This window comes from Protopterus annectens, chromosome 10.part0 (assembly GCF_019279795.1).
Source record: "Protopterus annectens isolate FY-2018-M chromosome 10.part0, PAN1.0, whole genome shotgun sequence".
NCBI lineage: Eukaryota > Metazoa > Chordata > Ceratodontiformes > Protopteridae > Protopterus > Protopterus annectens.
In genome coordinates, this window is record NC_056744.1 from 628,712,790 (window position 1) to 628,735,247 (window position 22,458).

Consider the following 22,458-nt stretch of genomic DNA (forward strand, 5'->3'; position numbering starts at 1 on the left):
CATGAATGGAGAAAGGTCATCCCTCTGCACAGAGGTGGGCCATCTACAGACCCTGGAAACTACAGACCCATAAGTCTCACTAGTCTTATATGTAAAGCCATGGAAGGAATTCTCATGGAAATGATCAACAAAGATATAGTAAACCTCCAAACACTGGACCCAACCCAGTTTGGTTTCGTCAAGGGCAGATCATGCCTACTCAACTTGGTGGACTTCTTTGAGAAGGTCACCAAAGCAATGGATGAGGGCAAAATCATTCACACTGCCTACCTTGACCTGCCCAAGGCATTTGACACAATACCTCACTCAGGCATTCTTGACAAACTCAAGAGCTTAGGTACAAACCTGTATGTCACCCGGTGGATAGCCAACTGGCTCACAGACAGGACCCAGAAAGTTAGAATTGGGGAGTCCACCTGTACAAAGAGGCCAGTCACAAGTGGTGTCCCTCAAGGATCAGTCCTTGGACCACTCCATTTTGGCATCTACTTCTCAGAAGTCAAGGTCAATGTCAGTGGTCTCTGGCTGACTAAATTTATAGATGATTGCAAATTAGGAGCTGTCATTGAATCTCACACTGACACAAATGTTCTCCAGTAGGGGCTGACACAGACAAATAACTATGGACTAAAACTAAATACCAAGAAATGCATAATAATATCCTTTGAGAAGTCGTCCATCCCTGGTAACTATTATATTGACAAAACACCCCTTAGAGTTGACCAAGTAGTCAGGGACTTAGGGACACACATAGTAATCTAGCCTTTGATAACCACATATCTACAGTGGTGAGGAAATAATTCTGTGTTCTGCAACTTATAAACAAAAATATGGCATCTAAGTCCAAGGAAGTAATTGTTCCACTGTATTCGGCAATCATCAGACCTATCATTGAGTACAATGCCCCTGTGGTATGTACCTAACCAGGCATATCCAACAACTGGAATATCCAGAGAGGTTCCACTAAAAGAATGCAGGGCATAAGTAATGTGTCCTATGCAGACCGCCTCAAGGCCCTATCCCTGTATCCCAACTCCAACAGGCTGTTGAGGGGAGATCTATGCCTGGCATACAGGGCATTGTCCGACCCCACTCTGATGGACCTCCTGCATATCCACAAAACAAACAGTACCAGAATTACCTGTTCTAAAGACTTAAACCTTGCCATGATATAAATAGGACTTGCTGGAGAGATAGGTATGTATCCCAGAGACTACCCTGTCTATGGAACAGGCTCCCTATCCATGTGAAGCAGAGTTCCTCCCTAACCCAGTTCAAGTCCAACTTGGACAATTGGATGGAAAACTGGAAATATATCCCTGGTTTGGCACCTGTGTCTCTAATGCAAACAGTTAACCTGTAAATGATTCATCTCCCAGGCCTATGCTTACAGTTATCAAAGGTATCAGAACTTGTCAGAGATTTAGGATGCATGGCTAGGCTTAAAAAGGCCCTTGTGGTTGTTAGCCTAGTAAACACCTGTGAACCTATAATAAAATGAAGTATTTACTAAGAGTTTGTTTGTTTGTCTTTCGGCTTTTTCCCAGTAAGGGGTTGCCACAGCGGAACTCTGGTCCGCTAATGATTGGCAGTAGATTTTTACAAAACGCCGAGGTGCCAGCTCGACGCCCAACCTTCAACGAAGGCATGCCCATTTATGCACGCATGTGTTTCGAATGCTACCCAACCGTGGGGAGGACATGCACACTCCACACAGAAGGGACTCCCAAGCCAAGCCGAGAATCGAACGGGAGAACCTCTTGCTGTGAGGTAACAACGCTACCGCCATACCACCGCGTATGGATTAAAAATTATTCTGGTATGGCAGGAAAGGATATGTGGGAAGAGACTAAACAAAAGATAATACAAAAACTGAAAAAATGGAAGTTTTGTTAAATGGATATGGATAGTAAGATATAAGCACTTAACATGTTTTAGTCTCATTAGTTTTATACACAGGTCAGGCATATTTTTATCAACCAGAGAAGTTGTGCATAGCAATTAATAAAGAGCTGAAGGGCTTTATCTGGGAGGAGAAGATGGCAAGTGTCAAGTGGGGTAAGCCAATTCTGCCAGTAGAACAGGGCAGATTGGAATTACCCGATATAAAGGGGTATTTCAGAGTTACTCAGTTAAGGCTTCTATATATAATAGCACAAGCAGAAAACTATAATTCAAAGTAGAAAGGGATGGGGATGAAACAGGAGGGGGAGCTCAAGGAAACAATGAGAGGCTGAGATTTTGGATGCAGGCCCTTAAGGAGAATAACAATAATCATACAGAATGTTATATCTATAAAGCAGAAGAAAGTATCGTAAGAACTAAGCCAACATGGGAGTGGATAAAGGAGATTCTGCTGATTGGGATGACTGCAGTTAAGGATATAGACAACATTTATTGGAGAAAACTGGCGAAGGAACCAAGGTATTGGGAGGAAATAACTGGAGAGGGAAAGATGACAGGGAAGACACTAAGCATTTATTTGGACTGCAGGTTCGAGATTCCCTTCCCTATCAGAGATTGATATCAGAGTATAGGCAGAGAGAAAAAAAACAGGAGGTTCCTAAATGAAAAAACAGCAATTGTAGAGTTTTTAGTAGAATCTGGAACAGAAGCTGTTGTTAAAGGAATAATTAGTAGAAGCATATAAAATATTGCATGAAAACTATAATAATCAATCAGAGGAGGTTAGAAAGGCTTGGGAAGAGAGATTGGATAAGCAATTCACTGAGAAACAATGGGAGGATATATGCATGTCTCCAAAATATGCAACGAAATCTAGAAGATTTAGGATTTTTGCTTGGAAATGTTTACATAGATATTTTTATACCCCAAGTAGACCAGAGAATTTTTCTTCAGGTAGACTGCAAATGTTGGTGGTGTGACGGGGAAGAAGGGGGTAATTGGGAACATATTTTGTGGAAATGTGGTGAATTTGCAGACTAAGGATTCCCTGTGGGATACACTGTTGGAGATGCTGGGTAGGCAGATTAGTGTGACATGAGAGATGAACTATGATACAGAATTGGAATTGCCTAGACATGGTAAAGCCTTGCTGTGTCTAATTATGGTTGCTTGCCAGAAAAGCAATTACTAGAAAATGGAAATCAAAATCTAAACCAACTCCACTAGAAGTAACGAATAAAGTAACAGAGATAAAACAACTTGTATTGACGTCTTTAGAAAAAGGTAGGAGCAAACTATATAGGAAAAATGGGAATTGAGGGAACAATACATACAGAGGAGGAATGAGGTTTAAAAGAAGGCAGGGCTTAAATGAGCTGTGTAATGTTTGAAAATGATTGGGTAGATTATAAGTGATGTATTATGTTTGCAATTGGGAGTGTGTCATTATGGTTTGTGATGTAAAATCCTTGCAACTAGGATTGTGTCGGTGTGGTTTGTTTTCATTTACATAAATGTATGATTGCCTGTGTCATAAGTGATGGTTTAATAAAGATGTTTCTTCTTTAAAAAAAGGGCAGGAATTGAATAATTTATGTAATGTTGCTTAGGTTATATGATATATAGCAATATATGTGAAGTATGATGTTTGTAAATATGAACTTGTTAATACAGTTTGATTACTTTTATATAAATGTAAATTTGCCTGTGTCACAAGCGATAATTCAATAAAGGTGGTTAAAAAAAAAACTCCTCAAGGCTCATCAAACAGTATGAAGTGCTTGAGCTCCTCCATGTCCAAATTATCATCAGCAAAGTTCCATACCATATCCTTACAAGCTATAGGTCCCCATTTATTATCCAGGAAACCCATATCTCTTTCTTAAATGTACTGGAGACATTCTATATTCAGTTCAACACCATAATCATGGGTACCTTTAACTACACCCTACTATAAACTAGGAATCATAGAAAACCATATACATGCAGACCTAGAGATTCCTGGATTTTGTCAACACAAACTCTCTGGACCAGATAGTCTGTATGTCCACTAGAGGCATAAACATGGGTAGGAGTTTGAGTAATGGTGAAGGTGCTTACCTCCCAGACACAAGATAGAGTTTGATTCTTACCCTGGAGAAATGGACTATGTTTAAGATAACCCACAAGAGCAGCCCATCTAGTACTGGGGTGAGTTTGAAATAATGGTTAAGGTTTTCCCCTCATAAACACAAGGGTTGAGGGTTTGATTCGGATCTCAGGATATTAGCTAGACTTAAAATGGTCCTTCATGGCAGTTAGCTTAGTATTCACCTATGAACCTATGAAACATCCTTGACCTGGTCCTTGCAAACATGAGAGAACGCTACACCTCTCTTTGGTCAGATCAGACCATAAAACTGTCCCATTTAATAATTATTCTTCCTAACTTTTGACATGATCTTCTTTCTTTCTTTTGTTATACAACTTTTTTGAGTTTGTCATGTTTTTTTTTTCCAGTACATACAGCTGCCTCAGTGCAGCTATTAACATGGTTTCTATGAAGAAATCCACAAAGGCACTGGTGTTCTCGGGGTTTGGGAAGTTTGGAATTTTGCCAGGGTGTTACTTAATAATAGGAGTTTTGCCTTAGTGCACTGGTCCAGTAAGTTAAAACCTCCCTCATCAGCAAGCAAATTGGGGGATAATTATGTCTACCAAAGCTACCAATTATATCATTTGACATAAAAATAGCTTCCCATGCCAAGTACTATCCCAAGGCTTTTTTCAGCTATGTCTACAACCTCAAAGGCAGCACACAGCAATGTGCCAAGCTAACTGTAAATGAAGCTACCTGTACTGAGCCAGAATGTATGGCAAATCTACTGGCCAACAAATTTAGTTTCAGTTTTAACCCCTCTCCCCAAAATACATCTTAGGAAATACTCAACCATAATTGCCCACTAGGTAATAGGCTAAGAACACTGCAACAATGGACTCGGATAATATCTCAGGATGCCTGTTTAATAGCATGGAACACAGCCTATCAGGTCAACTAGAATCACTGTCACTTCCAGACATGTGTTGTGTCGAATGAGGAATTGTAATTGTAAATCCCTCTGTTCAAGGGCAGGCCATCTACAGACCTGGATAACTGCAGTTCCATATGTCTGAGTAATCTCATATGCAAAGCTGTGGAAAGAATTATTATGGAAGTAATAAACAGTGGCTTAGGAAACCTTCAATCACTGGATCCAGCCCAGTTTGGTGAGTAATATCATATGCAAGGCTGTGGAAAGAATTATTATGGAAGTAATAAATAGTGGCTTAGGAAACCTTCAATCACTGGATCCAGCCCAGTTTGGTTTTGTCAAGGGAAGGTCATGTCTCCTCAACCTGGGGAACTTCTTCAGGAAGGTCTCTAAAGCAAAGAACGAGGGAAAAACACTGCCTACTTTGACCCGGCCAAAGATTTTAACAAAATATCCCACTTAAGCATTGTTAACAACTTTACAAAATTAGGTATAAACCCCCATGTCACCTGCTGGATAGTCAGCTGGCTCACAGATAGGACCCAAGAAGTTATGATAAGGAAGTCTTACCTCCACAAAGAGTCAGTCATTAGTAGAATCCCTCAGGACTCCGTCCTTGGGTCGCTCCTTTTCCTTTTTGACATCTATTTCTCAGCAGTCAAGGCCAATAGTAAGGTCCTGTGGCTGACCACGTTTGCAGACAATTGCAAACTGGGTGCAGTCATAGAATACCCAAATGACACACACCCTCCAAGAAGGCCTGATATGCAGAAATATCTGGTGACAGAAAGACAGTCTAAAACTCAATGCCAAAAAATGCATAATAATATCATTTGGGAAGATGGCTACCCCTGGAAATTACTATATATCCCCTAGGAGTAGATCCAGCATTCAGGGATCCTGTGAATATCAACCTGGCTTTTGACCATTTTATGTCTGTAGTGTAAGGGAATCATTCTAAATGGCACAACTTATAAGCAAGGGTATGGTATCTAGGTCCAAGGATGTCATTGCTCTGCTGTACTTGGCCCTTATCAGACTAATCATTGAGTAGAGTGCCCCCTTTGGTATGTACCTGACCAGACATGCAACGACTGGAGTGTCCACAGAGGTTCTTAGAAAAAGAATACAGGGTATACAGGGTGTAAACAACATGTCTTACATATACCCCTCAAAGCCTTGTCCCTTTGTATTCTACAGGTTGCTGAGTGGTGTTCCTTGCCAGGCCTGCAAAGAATCCTCTGGTCCCACTCTAATGGACTTGTTGCACATCCACAAAATAAATATTATCAGAATTACCCATTCTAGGGACCTAAACCACACTTGCAACATAAACAGGAAATGATGGAGGGGTAGGTATGTGTCTTAGAGACTACCACTTCTCTAGAACAAGCTGTCCATCTATGTCAAGCAGAGCACTTCCCTAACCCAATTCAAGAGTAACTTGGAGCAGTGGATGGAGATCGAAAATGTGCCCCCTCCCCGGTCTGGCACCTATGTCTCTAACAGTTAAAGGCAGCCTGTAAATGCTACATCACTCATGCCCAATTGTACATATATCCCCATAAAACAACCCTAGGGTATCAACCTGCCAGATATATATGGGAATTAAAGCTAGGTTTAATAGGGCCCACCAGGGGGACATTATCCTAGTAAACTTCTGTGAACCTATGATTAGTCCCCTGAGTAGCTTGTTTAGATTGAGGTGGGAGTTATTACCTTGCTGGACATAGCCCTTCCTGCTTTGGCCATGATTTTCTTTCTTTTGTTATACAACCTATTGATGTAGTGATTCCACCAAGGTGGCTTATTCTTTGAAGTTGTTTTATGCTTATTTTGTATGCAACTGTCTCTGCACAGCTATTAAAATGATTGTACTGGATTTTGTGAACAGTTCTGCATAGGTAACAGCGTCCTCACAGTTTAAATTTTGATAGGGTGTCACTTAACAGTTGAAAGTTAACCTTTGAATAATTCTTAAAATTTCAAGGGTCAACTGGGGTCTTGGGTTTAATTTTTATTTCAAAGGAGACAGCTTTATGGTCTGATCTGACTAGTGATGTCATTACACTTGGGGGTGAGGAATATGTGATGACCAGGTCAAGGATGTTAGTGCCTCTAGTGTGTGTATGGACTACCTGGTCCCGAGTGTTTGTGCAGATAATGTCCAGGAATCTCAGGACCTGCAGGTTTGAGGTTGTGTATGATTCCCAGTTTATACTGGGGTATTTAAAGTTGCCCATGAATACTGTATTGGATTGAATGGGAAGAGGCTGCAGTAAGTTTAAGTATATCATATGGGCTTCGTGGGTTATACAGGAGGGATCTGTAGCTTGCCAAGATATGGTATGGGACTTTGTTGATGGTAAGTCTGACATGGAGAAGCTCAAGTGCATGATACTGTTTGACTAGCCTTGAGATGTATTTGTGTTTGATGTCAGTTGAGACTCTTGCACCTTTTGTCCCTTTCTGTGCAGTAGATGGGCTAAATGTGTGGAAGACATTATAGCCCAGCACTGCCTGAGTGCTTACCTCGGGTTTTAAACTATATATCAGTAACTGCACAGTCTGTATTCCCCAAGTTGAGGAGAGCTTGGAGGGAGAGGAGTTTCTTGTTTAGACTCCTGGCATTGAGCAGGAACACCTTTGGATTATCGTGGGTAGGTTTGGCTGCGTCACAAGGTTTATAAGTTTGACAGTGACTAAAAAAGGCCGCATAGGGATGGACAAGACTTTAACCAATATTTGAAAGTCTAAAGAGGACAAGTGCAGATCATCCTTGGCAAAGCAGTGTGGCCCATCAATCATAGCCTCTCAGGCAGTCAAATGTTTGCTTTCTTGCATCTAAAATGGGATATTTTAGCTACTCCCCCCACTCCACTTTACACTAATTTCTGAGCGAGATATCCAAGTTGAAGAGTTTCTAATAATTGGTGGCTCTGAACTGATTCCAGCAATGGTCTCTAGGCCTTACTTTGGTCTAAGTTTTGGGATGATCCAGCTCTGCGTTCCACACACTGTGTGCACACCACCTATTGTTGAATCTTCACTTGTCACGTTAGACCTTAAAACTGTTTCCTTTGAAATAAAACTGAAATCTGAGATCCCAGCAGCTGCTAGAATCTTTAGAGATTTCTCTAGGGCAAACTTCCTACTTCTAAGTGATACCTGGCAAGTTTCAAATCCCCTCCAAACCCAGTAAACTCTACTGAGTATGAGGAATTGCATACCACTTACTTGTACCAGCATGTCAACAACTCCATACCCTGTAAGAACAACTGTAAGGTTAACCCCAAAAACAAACCTCACTGCTGGAAGCACTACATTACCAAGTTTTACAGTAAAGGATGAGAATTCTAGCCATAAATCAGAAAAAATAAGATCTACCATCACCTGCTGTGAGGTTCCCATCCTTACCTCCCTCTTCGTCATTTCTCCTTTACTCTCTCCTTTACTTCTCCTGAACAGAAAGTGTTTATAAAATCACTTGTCTAGTCTATGCTATTATTACTAACTGTAAAGAAATACTGTATATTATTTTACCAGCTGTTAACCATGATTGTAATAGTTACCCTATGGCTTATCTCTCACTGCATCTAGGCTATCTGTAATACTGCAAGATCATGCAAACTGTGTCTTATTATTGATTGTATTATTACTTATTGATTGATGGTTATGTCCTTGTCCTAATCCAGACTAACTCTATGCATTAATCGTGTGCACATGGAGGACTTCTGCCTACACTTTATTGTTTCTTAACTTATAAATCCTATGATCTCCTTGGATCTACTACCAGGTTAGCCTACTAGGCATTCAATACCCTATCATTCTTAAAAACACTCTCTAGAATTTTCCATCTGAGTAAAAATGTAATAATTTGTTTGTGTATCTGTTTTTGTGTTTGTTTACCTGTGTAAAAATCCTTTTATTTGTGTTTTAAACTGTAAAAAATTGTTGAATGTCTTTTTGGAGCTTTTCTCCCCGGGCCTCCACTGAAAATGGACATGTATCCAGTCGGACTATCCAAGTAAACAAATGTAAAATAAATAAATAAAATAAATCGCTTTATTACTATATCTATGGTATGTTCTTCCATTGTATAAAAATCATCACAATGTGTAAGATTTTTGTGTGTTATTACTATGTAGAGCTTTTCTCCCTGGGCCTCCACTGAAAATGGGTGCCCGGACTTTCACAGTAAACAAATGTAAAATAAATAAATTAAATTAAATAAATAAGCAACTCAGGAGTTTAATTAATAAAACTAAAGCTAAGTTTCAGGCAAAAATCACCATCCAAGCAAAGGATAACCATAAAGCTTTCATTGACTATGTTCACAACCTCAAGAGCACAATATAGCAATTTGCTGAGCTGATTGTGAATGATGCCACCTACACTAAAGCTAAATACATAGCAAACCTACTAACTGACAAATTCAGCTCTAAATTTTACCCTGTCTCACCTCCTATTATCGTACAAGAAATTCCAATAACTGATAGCTCCCCCCAGGACAAAGTTCTGAAAGCACTGTCAAAGGCCAGGAATACTGCATGAATGGGCCCTGACAATATCCCAGGAAGTGTCTGAAATTGCATGAAGCAGGATTTATCTATGCCCCTAACAATGCTTGTCAACCTTTGCCTCCACACAGGCTTTGTACCAAGTGAATTGAAGAAAGTAATGGTCATACCCTTGCACAAGGGAGGGCCATCCACTGACATGAGTAATTACTGACTCATAAGTCTTATTGGCCTCATTGGTAAGGCCATGGGAAGATTTATTTATCATAGGATTAATCAATAAAGGCATAAGGAACCTCCAAACAATGGACTCATCCTGGTTTGGGTTTGTCTTGCTTACTCAGTTTAGTAGACTTCTTTGAAAAGGTCCAAACAGTGGACAAAGGCAAGATGACACACACCACCTACCTAGACCTGGTCAAAACTCCTAGCTGGGTAATCTTCACAACTATACCCTTATATCATCCGCTGGATGGTCAGCTGGCTCACACGACAGGAGATCAAGATAGGGTAAGCTACCTCCACCAAAAGACCTGTTATCAGTGGAATCCCACAGAGCTCAGTACTGGGACCTCAGCTGTTTGACATCTTCTCCTGTAAAGTAAAGTCAAAAATCAAGGGTCTCTGGCTGACAAAGTTTGAGGATAACTGTAAATTAGGAACAGTCATTGAGTCCTTAAATTACTCAGCCATTCCACAGGAAGGCTTGCCCCAAATGAATAAGTGATGCTAGAGTCATGGACTAAAACTTAATGTCAAAATGTACATTATTGTATCCTTGGGAAAATTACTACCCTAGGAAATTACTACATTGACAATGTGCCCCTAAGAACTGATCCTGTAGTTCAGGATTTGGGAACATACGTAGACAGTGATGATAAGAAAAACTTTCTATATTTCACAGGTTGTATGCAAAGGGATGGCTTACGTATCCAGGAATGTCATTATCCCCCTTTACTCTGCTCTTATCAGACCAGTCATTGAGTATATTGCCCCCTTTGGTAGGCATCTGGACATGCATGTTTAAAAAGTGGAATGCCCACAGAGGTTCCTTACAAAGCAAATACAGGGCCTAAAGCATAGATCCTACGTGGACTGCTTCGAATCACAGTCATCATACTCCACCTCTCAGAGGTCACCACTACTCTGGAACAGGCTCCTTATCCATGTAAAGCAAAATTCATCCTTATTCCTGTTCAAGTGTTTCCTGAATCCATAGATGGGAATGAGGAAATCTACACCAGGACCAGGACAGAGGTAGCACCTAAATGCTCTTTTCTAGAATATGACCCCTATAAATATTCAATGAAGTAATCATCTCACCCTAAACTAATCAATATCCTGTGGGTGGCATGTAAATATAGACCATGGAATTGGATAAAGGTATTTTGGACTAATGGGATAATCAGCTAGGCTTAAAATGGCCTGCAAGGGTAGTTAGCCTAGTATTAACCTATGAAACTATGAACAGAAATGCTGTATAGATGAGAATCTCTTACTGAAGTTGTGTGTAGATCATTATGGTGAGGAAAACATAATATGCACAACCAGATATGCAGGACAGCTGCACTGAAAATCCATAACATTGACACAACATACTAACACAAGCTGTTAATCAAAAATGCACAAAGAAAGCAAGATAAAAGTACGTTTTTGGGGGGTAACAAAGCCTTCCACACTTCCATGTAGGGACCTGTACCTACTGCACTCCCTACTTAAGGTCACTGCAGCTACAGACCTTCATGTACTTTCATTCCATGAGGCAGCAGGTTTTCATTTACAGGAATCGCTTGACTGCTACTTTTACAACTAATATGACTGGAACTCTCATAAATGGCAAACATTAAGTACGTACAAAATAGAAGTTGTGCACTCGGCCTAGTTCCCTGACTATAAAGCTGCACAATGTGATTATGTAGAATTTGCTTCATAACTGGACACATCTCATTCAATATCTGCATGCTGATTGCATTACATTATATTTGCTGACAGAAGCAAACAAGCTTGTGTACTCTACCCCTTTAAGTGGATTTAACAATCTACCTCCGATACCCTCTTAAATGCCTGTGTGGATTCACCTATTCTGGTAGTTTGTTTCATGGATCTGCAACCATTTCTGTGAAAGTGTACTTTCAGAGACCTACCGGTGCCACCTTCTTCTCCCTCTGTCCTTTTTTCTCAGGATGACCCACCATCCCCCACAACTCCCTGGCATGATCTTTGCTTGAATATCATTTCTCTTTATCTCTTCTCATCTCATGTGAGAAGATATTTTGCTTTACTAGTCTTTGGTCATTTCTCTTCCTTTCAGTCACACTGATATTTCTGGCGCTTTTCCTGGATTCATTTCAAGATCCTGATGTCCATTTCCTTGTAGACCACCAAAACTAAACAAACTACTCGGTATATTGTCTGATCAAGGTCCTGCAGATAGAAGTTACCTTTTTGTTTCTTAAATCCATCCTGTTGAGGATGCACCCAGCATTCTATTTGCTGCTGTCATTGTCCTCTCCTTATGTTTTTGATAGTCCATTTTAAGTATGATCAACCCCTCCAGATTAATTTCCTGTTCTGTTGTCCCCAGTGTTACCCCACCCTCACCCTTGCTGACACATCACACCATATTGCTGTGACCTAAGTGCAGTACTTTGCACTTGTTTGTATTGAACCTCAGCTTCCATCTTTCTGCCTACATTAACTTTTCCAAATACCTGCCTAGACTCTTCAACCCCATCCTGCACTGCAACACCGATCTTTGTGTGATTAGCAAAGAGGTTGATCCTTTTCTCTCTTCTTTCAGATATGTTTGAGACCATTGTGCTGTTGTACTGGACCAGGAGAGACTGCTTCAGTATGGCACTATTCACTTCCCTAAAGCCTGACATAGTCCCTCTCACTGCAACCTTCATCATCCTTCCATTCACTCATACAGTGAATCAGTTCCTCAGGGTTGGTCGTAACCCAACATCACCAGTTTTCCTATCAGTATCTTGTGTGAGACCAAATCAAAGGCTTTGCTGAAGTCCAAGTAAACTACATTTTCTGATGCTCTCCTGCCAAGTTCACGTGTAACCCAGAAATAAGTCAGTCAAGTTTGAATATGTGTTGGCTGCTGTCAAAAAGAGTGTCTTTTATTGCTACCAGTCTTCCCTTCAAATTGCTTTCTTGAACCTTCTCCATCACTGTTACTAAGCTAAGAGGTACGTTGTTCCCCAGACTTTTTTCAGCTGCCCCCCCCCCCCCCCCCCATACAAGGGTACCACACTTGTTGTCTTACATCACTTGCATTAGCCAGTATATTGGCCAAATTTCTGAGGACTCTGGGAAGAATTTGCCTATCTGGTCCTTGTTATTTAGTCTCCCTAGAAAAGATAAGCTAAGCCCTACTACTCTGATAGAGTAGGTAGTGACAGGGTAGGTATTAGGAATAGTGCATTACCATACATTCTGATGGTTTTACCATATACAGGGGATGTGAAAAGGTTTGAAACCATCATACGACAAAATTGGCATATGTTAGTAGATGAGGATACTACCAACATAATGGGTGGACAACCACATTTTGCATTTAGAAATAGAAATAAGAAAAATCTGAAATGGCAGCTTTGCTATCCAAGGACATCTGCTCTGATGGATAACACAGTGAATGGTACCATGGAAAATGTACACAGTGCATTTATATAGATGAATCAAGGTTTTTTTAAGCACCCTGAAACAGGGCGTCTATCGGAGCTAAGGAATTCTGCTGATTACAATACTAAGAATGTAGTGTATGTAGCTCACTGCATAACTTGTTTCCATTTCTATGTTGGCAAAACTAACCGTCACCTTAGGGAACGGATAAGGGATCACCTTTACTGCACTAGAAAAGGGCAACTGTATAGTGCTTTTGGCTAAGCATACATTGGATAAGGGGGATGACCATATATTTTTGTTTCAGGTTTTATACATCCAGAATGTCAGCAATAGGATGGAGGACGACATAGTCAATACCACTGAAAATATGGAAGTAAAATGGATTTTGCGTTTAGGAGCACACAGAGGTTTGGGTTTGAATGATGGTGTTCCATTGAAGCCAGTGCTAAAATCTAGAAGGTTAAAATAAAATAAAAAATAATAACACCATTTTAATAAGAGAAGACTACATAAACACATGCAGGGCTTTGGGTCAATATGACAGTATTTCTTGAGCAGTTTTTAGCATAGATATCATTAAAGACAAGCATTTGTTGAGATGTATGTACTAAAGCATATGTATTTACTAGGTGGGCAACATGTGCATTTCTTAGTCAGAATATATCTATTCATTAAGCTGTTGAGTGTGTATTGCTTATATTTTTTATATATATTTTGTTTATTTATGCACATAAGTAGTTACTAAATGGGGAATATGAGTATATGTATTTATTCATTGACTTTTTATGTATTTTATTTATATTTATCCACATGTCCTTGTCTGTACATTTTGTGTATGTGGTTTTTAAACAGAATTTTTCTGACTTCAGCAATTAACTAAGGACAAAACGTAAACATGGTAATTAACTGATTGCTGAGTGCTGAATTAATTTTGAGTGGTAGGATTGGTTGTTTTAGTAATGAATTAAAGTATTTAAGTGCTGTTGCTGTTTGAATTAAATGTCTGATGAAGCAATGGTTACCATTGCGAAAGCGCTCACCATTTTGCATTAAAAAAGAAGATTTTACTTTGTCGTGGTTCAGCTTCTTTATTCCAGCTATCTTCCTACTGGGCACCTGTGTTTCAACATATTTGTTTATCAATCACCCTGACTAGTACAAATATAATTTATTTATTTATTCCAGTTTGATGACTGGGGAAGTCTACTGGGCCAAGCAGAGCACATTTTCAGTGGAGGCCCAGGGAGAAAAGCTCCAAAAGCAGTTAACAGAATATAACATAAGTACAGTATGGAATATACAGTATACAAAAGCTTAAATATACAATTTAAAATACAAATACAAAATCAAGGAGTATACATTTACAAAACACAAAAATTAAAATATAGATAGTCAAAAGTAATACAGAGAATATAATTAATAGTACAAGTCATAAAGTTTTTATACAAGTTTAGTGTTTGTTCTAACAATAATGTTAGTGATCAGAGGTGATAGTAGATGAGATTGAAGGGAGGTTTGAAGGAGACGACAGTGTAATTTAGGTGGGAAGGGAGCAGGAACAGTCCCAGTTTGAGGTAAGGTAAGAATGGAGGAGAGATTTGAAATTAGAGTGGTTGTGAGTACAGCGGAGGGGTGGGGAGAGAATTCCATAGTTTAGCTAAGGAGTGTGATAGAAGTAATTGACTAGGAGGGCGTAGGAGTTTATAGATTTTAAGCAGGTTTTGGTTTTCAGATCTAAGAGTACGACTGGGGAGGTAAGGGGTTAAGATAAATGAAAGAGAGGGGCAGATGGAAGGTTTTAATACGAGTCTGTGAGCAATAGTGAGTTGTATGAATTTCAGGTAATTAGGAAGCTCAAGCCAGTTTAAGGAGTGGAGGAAGTGGCAGTGATGGATGGAGTATTTTGACCCTGTGGAAAATTTACAGACTTCGTTATAGCAGGCTTCCAGTTTGTTTTTTAGGCTAAGCTGGAGATGAGTAAGTAGAGGGTCACCATACATGAGAGAGAGGAGCAGGTAGAAGGAGGCTAGAGTATGTCTGGTAGAAGCTGTTAGTGATTTTGTCTGTACAGCAGACATAGTTTTTGATGTTTTTTTTTTTATATTATTTTGGATGTGGATATTGAATTTTAAATATTCATCAATGGTGTGAGGTACAATTTCGATTAAACTGTTATTGTGCCTTTTTATTTTAAAGGAGCTTTTGTCTATGGTGAAATTTCTCGAGGGAGAGAATATCATGATTTTTGTTTTGTTAGCATTGAGAGCGAGATGGTTGTTTAGCAACTAAGTTTCGGTACTGCAGAAGGCTGTTTGGGTTTTTTGAAGGAGTTCAGAGGGAGAATTTGCTGTACAGATGATTATGGAATCATCAACATACTGGATCAGTGTAGCATTATCTATGGATTTGTGAAAGTTATTAATGAAAATATTGAAGGTCTTCCGCGGTGGTGCAGTAGTAGCATTGTTGCCTCACAGCAAGAGGTTCTCCCGTTCGATTCTCGGCTGGAGTGCGGGGAGTGCCTTCTGTGTGGAGTCTGCATGTCCTCCCCACAGTTGGGTGGGCGTTTGAAAGACATGCGTAAATGGGCGTGCCTTCTTTGAAGGTTGAACGTTGAGCTGGCACCTCGGCATTCATGAAAATCTACTGCCAATCATTAGCGGACCGGAGTTCCACTGTGGCGACCCCTAATCAGGAAAAGCCGAAAGACAACAACATTAATGAAAATATTGAAAAGTAAGGGGCCAAGAATAGAGCCTTGGGGGATGCCAGAGGGATTGTTGAGAAAGGATGAAGTGGAATTTTTCCATTTAACAGCTTGTTGTCTGTTGGAGAGATAGCTTGTAAACCAGGCTATGGAGGAAGGAGAGAAATTAAGGGAGGAAAGTTGAGATAAGAGTAGAGGATGTGAGACAGTGTCAAAGGCTTTGGAGTGATCTAATTAAAGGGTGGATACGATTTTCCAGAGTCGAGAGCACAATTAATGGTATCAAGGAAGGACCGAAGAGCAGTGGTAATGCTGTAGCCAGGCCTGAAACCATGTTGTGTTGGGGTAAGAAGATGATTGTGTGTTAGGTATGGCAAGAGTTGGTGATTAATGCACTTTTCGAGGATTTTAGAAAGAGGCAAGACAATAGCTATAGGATGGAAGTTAGTAGTGCCTATGTTATTGCCGCTTTTGTGGAGAGGGGTGACAAAAGCTTTCTTCCAGAGTGAGGGAACATAGGGTTCTTGGATGGACCTGTTGATAAGAATGGAAATGGAGCAATGCTGTCTGCAGCTATCTTAAGGAAGGATGGAGGCCGATTATCAGGAGTGTAGGAGCAAGGCTTTAGTTTAAAAAGGAGTATTTTTATGCTGCTGGTAGGGATAGGTTTAAGACTGAGAGGTAGAGTGTTAGATGGAGATGCAGTGGATAGGAGACACTGAGAGGGAGAGAAGATGGGAAAGTTTGCAGTTAGTTTGGCTATGCAGTCAACAAAAAAGGTGTTGAAATTATATGCAATTTCATGGTCTGGGGAGTTTGAATTAGGGCATGGATTCTCTTTTCTACCAGGGTTTAGAAGGGAGGAAATGCAATCCCAGAACTTTTTGAGGTTAGAATTATGTTCTGATTGGAGTTTGGAGTAATAAGTCATACGGTCTTTATAGTTAGTTTCTTCACTGAGTTGCGAAGTTGTTTGAATTCGATTAGAGAGTTTAACTTTTTTTTTTTTTGGTATTGCTTCCAACATTTGTGTCCGAGGTCCATTTGTTTTCTGGTTTCTTCAGATAGCCAGGGAACGTTTTTGGCTTTTATTCTTTTTGTTCTAAGAGGGCTAGACTGCTTAGTAAGTCTAGGAAGGTTTTGTTGAAGTAATTACTTGCACTGTCCAGAGGCAGAATCTTTAAGGGGGCCCAATTAATTGTTTTCAGACAGTCGGAAAACGTCTGGATTGAAGTTGGTGAGATTACGAGTTTGAATGTATTGATGTTGTATTTGGACAGAAGAGGCACACTGGAGGGCATAGGCTGGTACATGGTCACTAAGAGGATCAAGTATAAATCCGCTGTTTGAGATTAGGTTGGGATGATTTGCTAAGATCCACTCTAGTGTAGTGCCAAAGGAGCCAACTTTACTGGGTGTGGTAAGGTAGCTTATTAGCTGGGAGAGGTTAAAGAGATTCATTGTTTCGCTTGGAGATTGTGAGGAGATGGTGGCCCAGTTGGTGTTTACATCACCGAGGATGAATGTTTCCTTTTTGATGTTGGAAGAGAACCATGACAGAATCACCAGGGGGAGTGCAAGTGGCAGCTATACATAAAGATTTATGTTTGTTGATTTGTGGAAGGCTATGGATAGTTCAGCAGGAGAGAATTTAGGAATGGGGTTAGTGTATGGAGTGACTGTTAGAGAAGAGGAGTAAATTATGGCTACCCCTCCTCCTTTCTTGTTAGGTCTGTCATTCCATATGATTTGGTAGTCAATTAAAAAATATATATTAAAATTGAAAAAATATATATACATACAGTTTGACAGTGGGATACATAGGTTACAATAAAGCAGGAAGAGACACCAGTAATGTAAAAATAAATGATTAAATATGACAGTATCTACAAAAGTATTAGAAATATAGTCTACTATGCTAGGAAATAAAAATAAAAAGATACAAGTCCATCCTAAGAATGGAAAGAGGGTGGGTTTTGAAAGATATCGATAATATGATGAGAGTTTAATGCTGCTGTTTCTGCTCCTGATTCTCAACCCCCTGCACCAAGAAAACCCGACTGGTTTTATAAGGTGCCAAGTGCTCACACGTTTCTTTTCTGAAACCCCATTGCTGACATGGCTATTATTTCTCTGGAGAGGGACACTAGTTCAGAAACTTTTGCTTCATCTAACCCCGTCTCTAATGAAAAAGACATCAGGGCCTTTGACAGGTAATGGAAGAAGGCATATGCCTATTCCACTTTAGATTCTAGATCAATTAGCTGTCAAATACTTCTTCTTCTTTCGGATTTTCCTGGTTAGGGGTCGCCACAGCGGATCACCTGTCCGCTCATGATTGGCAGTAGAGTTTTACGGTGTTGAGTTGCCAGCCTGTTGCCCAACCTTCCATGGAAGGGATACACACACACCCACACACACACCTAGGGCCAATTTAGTGTGTCCAATCCACCTACAGCATGTCTCTGGGATGTGGGAGGAAACCGGAGCACCCGGAGGAAACCCATGCTACCACAGGGAGGACATGCAGACTCCGCACAGAAGGCACCCCAGCCAAGGATTGAACCGGAGAACCTCTTGCTGTGAGGAGACAACGCTACCCACTGCACCATCGTGGCCGCCCAATTAGCTGTCAAATACACGTAACACATTATTTACTTTTCATTTTTGTTGACATGCAGCAATCTTTTGCTAGCTTACCCACTTCTAACACTAAAACCACTTTGCTAAATATGGTCAGTTCTACCTCCCAAGTTACCAGACACTCAGTAAAATGTTCATATGATGTAGTGGATGCTGTATCCTGAATTGCAGCCAGAGGAAGAGGGAGGTGCAGGAATGCCTAGTTCAGAATGCAGAATCCATCTGAAGATGCTAAGGCCCATATGTGAGGCGGCAACACTAACCGCTGCATCACCGCAGCCGCCCCTTTGTCTGGAAAAATCAAATTTCTTAAAACCTTCTTTCTTTCTCTCTCAAATCTACAAGTGACCTCTGCAAGAGTGATTCTAAGAGTGCAGGAGTCCTTGGCATCCATGATTCAGATGATTTATTTTGCTATACTCCACATGAGGAAATTCAGTGACACCTGTAATCAGTTTGGATGCAACACTGTCATCCTCTTTTTTTTTTTTTTTTTTTCCCTCCAAAACCTCTCTTACCTTATGTGGCGAAAGACCTATTTTGGTGCATCAGCCAGATAAGAGTCAGTCCACGTGTTCCTTTTGTTCCTTCTTCCCTTCAAAACATCTCAGCCAGATGCTTCAGCACTTGCAGGGGGCATATTTGCTGGGCATCAAATTTCAGGGAGTCTGGTCCAAACAAGACAAGTGCAAATATATATAAACATCAAAAAGAAGAAAACACTAAGCTTCGCTTTCAGAGTTATCGCCTTTTGACCCTTACTGTATTGCCACCAACCCTCAAAATAAAGAGGAAAAAATCATTCATTTGTTAGAATCCAAGTTGCCTGTGAACATCTGTCTGGCTAAGATAAAATTGTCAGAAAATGTGGCCACTTGTTTATTTTATATGAGAGGAAAAAGGTGGGCTTTCCATTTCTAAACAAAGTATTTCTAGGTGTATTTCCCTCTTCATTTCTTTGTGATACTCCTTCCATGGTAATATTGTCCAGGGTCAGGTCAATACTCATTCTGCCAAAACTGTTTTTCTTCTGGAGTCTTTTTCAAATATCTTGACTCAAAATCCATCCTAGAGGTAGCTATTTGGTCCTCCATTCACACTTTCAGTAAAAGTTATAAGACAGATGCCTTTTCCGGAGCCAGAACTATCCTTCAGGAGTTACAGGATTCTAGGTCGCTCCTCAGACCTCCACACTTTCAGTACAGTAGCTTTGGGAATTGTCCCATAAGTAAGCAATACTGCAACAGTTATATAATGATGAACGTAGTGCAGTTGTATAAGAACTTACCATAACAGTGGATGTTTGAATAGATCACTTTTGTGGTGTATGCATCCATTCTCCTTTCCTAGCTCCTATTTCTTTTCATTTTATCCTTGGCCAAGGTATATTATTTTTTATGCCTTACTCTATCTTCCTGGAGTATTATCCTCAGTCTTTTCTCAGGGCATGAAAGCTCTGAGATTTTTCACACCCCTATATCCCTTAGGCATCAGCATATAGCTTGTGCATGGGTCATAGGTCAGATGTACATCACAGGAGGAAGGGCCTAAGCCTTTGTAGACTGGTTGGGTGTATGGTACCTTTTGCAGAATATATCCCATAAATAATCAATTTGCAACAGTGATCTCTTTGAACATCAACTGTACTTTCTCCCTTCTCATGCACCTGGCCAGAGAAATTACCAATAACTTCCTCACAGAGTGGGCCTACTCCCATATGACAAGGGGTCTCTTGTCCACCTCATTTTTCTCAACCTCCACCTGACTGTATGGGCGATACATTTTTAATCCCATTTAGGCACTTGTTTTCTGAAGATGTGTGAGAGGTCTTAAAGGAGGCTAGAAACCTCTTACTAGGAAATCTTATTTAGACAAATGGAAGAGATTTTCTAGCTGATGCTGTAATAGCGACCCAGATTCACCCCATGCAAGGGCTCCATTGTATTTTCAGTAAATGTGTGAATTGCTCAGATCAGGTCATTTCTTACATTTTTATCAAAATGCACCTTTTGTTCATTTCTGCTCGTCTTCCATCAGATTTGCTCTTTCCTTTTTATTCCAAGTCCAAACAGTTCCTGAAAAGGGATTTACATATTAGACCATCTAGACAATGGGTGTCTCAATCCTGAGATATTTTGTGTTGGATAAGCTAACTCAGGGTCCTTTTCAATCTGCAACCAGTTCTTCTCTGAAAGTTTTTGCTTGGGAGACAGCTTTACTTATTACTCCTACTTCGGCTAGATGAGAATCTGAGTTGCAAGCCCTCATGTCTTCTCAACCCTTTTTGATTTTCCATAAGGACAAAGTGAGATTTAGAACCAATCCTACCTTCATACCCTTCTGAGTTTACTTTGAATCAGGCCATTCATTTCCCTGTGTTCTTCCCTCAACCTAAGATCAGAGATGATAGAATTCTTCATACATTGGATGTCCACAGGTAACTCAGGTACTACTTGGACAAGGCTAAAGATTTCAGAATGTTGGACCAACATTTTATGTCCTTTGATGGGAAGAAATTAGGAACAAAGGCCCTTGAAAAGTAGGTACATCTAGCCACAAATCTGGGTAGCTAATTAGCTTACAGTTTGAATTCCAAACAGATAATGACTCTTCCTACGTCCAATAGCTAAATGCTACCACAACAGTAGTCTGTCATTCGACACCCATGTAGCTAAAGTAGTTAGGAAGACCTTCTACATTGCCCACCTTATCATGAAGGGATTCTCATCTAGATCAAGGGAGGTCATTGTCTCCCTCTACTCATCACTCATCAGACCAATGATTGAGTACAATGCCCCATTCGGAATGTATCTGACCCGACACTTGCAGCAGCTGGAGAGGCCACAAAAGTTCCTCACCAAAAGGATAAAGGGTCTCAAAAATCTGTCCTATGCTGCCCGACTGAAAGAACTCCAGCTCTATTCAGTCGCTTGCTCAGAGGTGACCTTTGCCTAACATACAAGGCCATGTCAAACCCAGATTTGATGAATATGCTTCACCACAAAAAATCTAGATCCATCAGAGCCACAAGGGCGGAGACTTAAACCACGACACGGCTATTAATAGGGCGTGCTGGAGGGATAGATTCATCACCCAAAGACCCCCTATGCTGTGGAACAAAATCCCGGTATATGTGAGGCAGAGCACCTCGCTGGCCTTGTTCAAGAGAAATCTTGACCAATGGATGGGAGATCGCAGATATACCCCAGGGATTACCTCAGTGTCACTGCTTGACAGAGGCACAGCAAAATAATGGGTATAGTTCCCCATACTAAAGGGGTGGCGTAAGCCACAAAACGATGGGCTAGGCTTGTAAATGCCCTCGGGCAGATAGCCTAGTATGAACCTATGAACCTATGTGGGATACTACTCAGAAATGCATGTTTAAAAATAGAGACTGACAAATGATGGAAAAATATAAGTACAGCATCAAAGAGATAATGTGAAATCTATACTGTAATGAACTTTATTGCAAAACTCATTTATTTTTGCTTCAGGAAAAATTAAGATGTAAGGTGTATGTCCTCTTTCTTTAAATTATTGTTGCCACTAGTATGTTAGTCATATAGTTTGGCTTTCTGTGTACTAGACAGCTTCAAAAATCACATTTGATGTGTAGGATTCAGAAAACTGTGTGAAGGTGTAAATCTAGCCTCAAAATACGGTCATCCTGTGCAGGGGTAAATCAAACTGGAAAATAGTAAACATTCCTTCAAAATAGGGACAGTTGAGAGGTCTGCACCCAGTTTCCAAATAAACTGTTTCCAGATGGCTGTCTCAGGCTATTCAGTTCTTTTATTTTTGTCATGGAACCTCCATCCCCACCCCACCCATGTCAAGGCTGACTGCACCAGAAATATGGCAGGTTTGGGGGCTTTTTGGAAAGGGGTGATCGCTAAAGCTCTTGTAGAGGCAACTTGTAGATCCTCCAGCATTGCTACCTTCCCTTTCTTCCTAAGCTTTGATAATAGTCCAGTATAGCTAAATGCTACCACAACAGTGATCTAATGATGAGCATAGTACAGTTGTGTAAGTT

General features: G+C 40.4%; 1 protein-coding gene across 1 annotated transcript in view; it reads left to right on the forward strand.

The window, feature by feature from the left end:
• The window catches only part of TEX9 (testis expressed 9), a 1,071,864-nt gene that overhangs the window by 387,941 nt on the left and 661,465 nt on the right, over window positions 1-22,458 (forward strand). The window lies entirely within an intron of this gene.